Raw genomic sequence first — 2,434 nt, 5'->3', positions numbered from 1 at the left:
TCCCCAAGCAAAAGCCAGTGCAGCTGGGGATTCTGGGAGTTGTAGTCAACAACATCTGGGAATCCCTGTTAGAGGGAAGGGGGACAGTGGCAATATTGGAAGGGTGGATGTCAGGGAGGCTTTTCCCTCCTCAGCTGTTTGCCCTCTCCCACTGTATCCCCAAACCAGTGTGGGCTGGTCATTCGCAGGTCATACGCGCAGGCTGGTCATTCAACCCAGTGGGCAGCCTGCACAGCTCAAGTTAAGGCCAGAGCTCCGCCCTTCTTGGCTGGGGGTGAGGGCACCCTGGTCAAATGGCGTCTATTGCATCCAAGGCCAACTGTGCCTCTGAAAAGGGGCCAACCACTGTTGCTTCCACTACCACTATCAAAAGACAGTGGCTTACCTGTCTTGCACCATAACAAGCCGCCGCAAGACTCTAAGATATGGTGTGTTGCTGCCGCCTCTTGCATGATTGTCTATCACACTTGACTTCTATGGGGCATAATGGAAATCACGCCCGATTCAAGAAGCACAAGTCCCAGTATAACCTTCATGCACAGTAGTGTCTCTGCATGGTCTAGAGCTCCTCATCAGTGTGGGCAGGTTTGGCACTGCCCGCATTATGCTGCGGGATGTGTAGATCAGGAAGCAAGCACATAAGTTTTGGGCAGTATAAAGATATGTAAAGTAAACAAAATACAATTAATAAGCATTTGAAATGTGGGCAGGGAGGGTAAGGCCAGCCACAATCCATCAGAAGGACAGTGACTGCAAAATATCCACATAAATTCTCAGCCCCCTTCCCAACCCATAATTGCCCCAGTTGTGTGCCCCCCTTCAATTCATCCTCTGTCCCCAAATTCAAGCTGGAAATGCATCAGTGAGAATGTTTCACTCAGCACATGTTTCCTGGATCTCCAACAAGTAAGGAAGGCAGAAGAATAAAGAGAGCAGCCATTTCTCTACTTGTAAAAAGCTTTTTTTCCTTTCCTTTTCATTTTCCATTGACTTTTACTCTGGTTTCTATTACTTTCAAACTTCACTGGGATTGTATTGCTAATAAAAAGAGCCAATAAAAGTAGTGGGTTTCTTTTGGCGGGGGTGGGGGGAGAGGTTGTTCTGTTTTTAAAATTGAAGTTGCTTTTTTAAAAAAACACAGTACAGTAGAGGACTTTGTCTTCTCAGACTTGAAGTTGCCTGCATTAACCCTAAATTCCACTGTTTGGACGAGCCAAGCTTATCTTGGATCTGCCCTTATTCAGCCCAACATGGCATTCCTCCAGTGGTTGTTGCAGGTGACCACCTTGTGCAAGAATGCTTGTGGACCCTAGTTGCTTCAGAAGTATTATGTCCATCCAGTTTCATTGGTTACCAGTTTGCTGCCATGTTTGTGCCCTTAACCCAGCTGCCAGGATCGTGTGTCACTGCAAGCTGCTTGCAGCTCGCACTGATACAGAGATGGGTGCCTAGAGTGCCCATTTCTTGGGAGAATATCCCCAGTGCACCATGCTCCCAACAAGACTAGACAATTGTCTTGGGTGAAGGGAAGGTTTGCAAAGCCTTACCGCTGCCCGCCCACCCCATAGGTCATGTGAATGACCCAAAAAACTGTTCTACTCAGGTTTGGGAGCTGTGTGTGCTCTTGATTTTCAGTTGTGTGGAAGCAAAGTAGGAGGAAAACCTGGGTAGAAGTGATTATGTGGAAGCAAGGCAGAAGGAAAAGCTACCCAGGTATTCCTCCTACATTGCTTCCACACAATCACTTCTACCCAGGTTTTCCTCCTGCCTTGCTTCCACATAACCAAAAACTGGGAGAACACACAGCTCTCAAACCCAGGTAGAACAGAGTTTTCAATTGTGTGAATGACCTCAGAATAAGGTGCTTGGCGCAGACCAGATTGCACTGACTCACCATGGCTGACAAGAAGCCCAAGGTAGGAGTGAAGTTTGAAAATAATGACCACATTAATCTGAAGGTTGCAGGGCAAGATAGATCTGTGGTGTAGTTTAAGATGAAAAGACATACACCACTTAGCAAACTAATGAAAGCCTATTGCGAACGACAGGGTTTGCCAATGAGGCAAATCAGATTCCTGTTCGATGGTCAGCCAATCAATGAAACAGACACACCTGCACAGTTGGAAATGGAGGATGAAGATACAATTGACGTGTTCCAGCAGGAAACAAGAGAAGTCTACTAAAAGAAAGAACCAAAATTGCTTTCCCACAGACAAGACATTCACTATTAGAAAAATGAGACTTGGTTCAGCTACGTACTGTCTACTGCAATATAGCTTTCTCTCATCTTTGATTTATTTTTCTATTCCTTCAGTTGTAACATAAAATAACTGGGGTATGTCCACAGATATGCATTTTAAAAAACTGACTAGCCAATGGTGTGTTTTGATCAACATCATATGAAGATGTATATTTTATTGTTGTACAATAAAGA

General features: G+C 45.3%; 1 pseudogene; it reads left to right on the top strand.

Moving 5' to 3' along the window:
• The first annotated feature begins 1,895 nt into the window (after positions 1 to 1,895).
• Positions 1,896 to 2,203, top strand: LOC128346432 (small ubiquitin-related modifier 2-like; annotated as a pseudogene).
• Positions 2,204 to 2,434: the final 231 nt, after the last annotated feature.

The sequence above is a fragment of the Hemicordylus capensis genome, chromosome 2 (genome assembly GCF_027244095.1).
Source record: "Hemicordylus capensis ecotype Gifberg chromosome 2, rHemCap1.1.pri, whole genome shotgun sequence".
In the NCBI taxonomy this organism is placed as follows: Eukaryota; Metazoa; Chordata; class Lepidosauria; order Squamata; family Cordylidae; genus Hemicordylus; species Hemicordylus capensis.
This window is presented reverse-complemented; position numbering and strand designations above follow the sequence as displayed.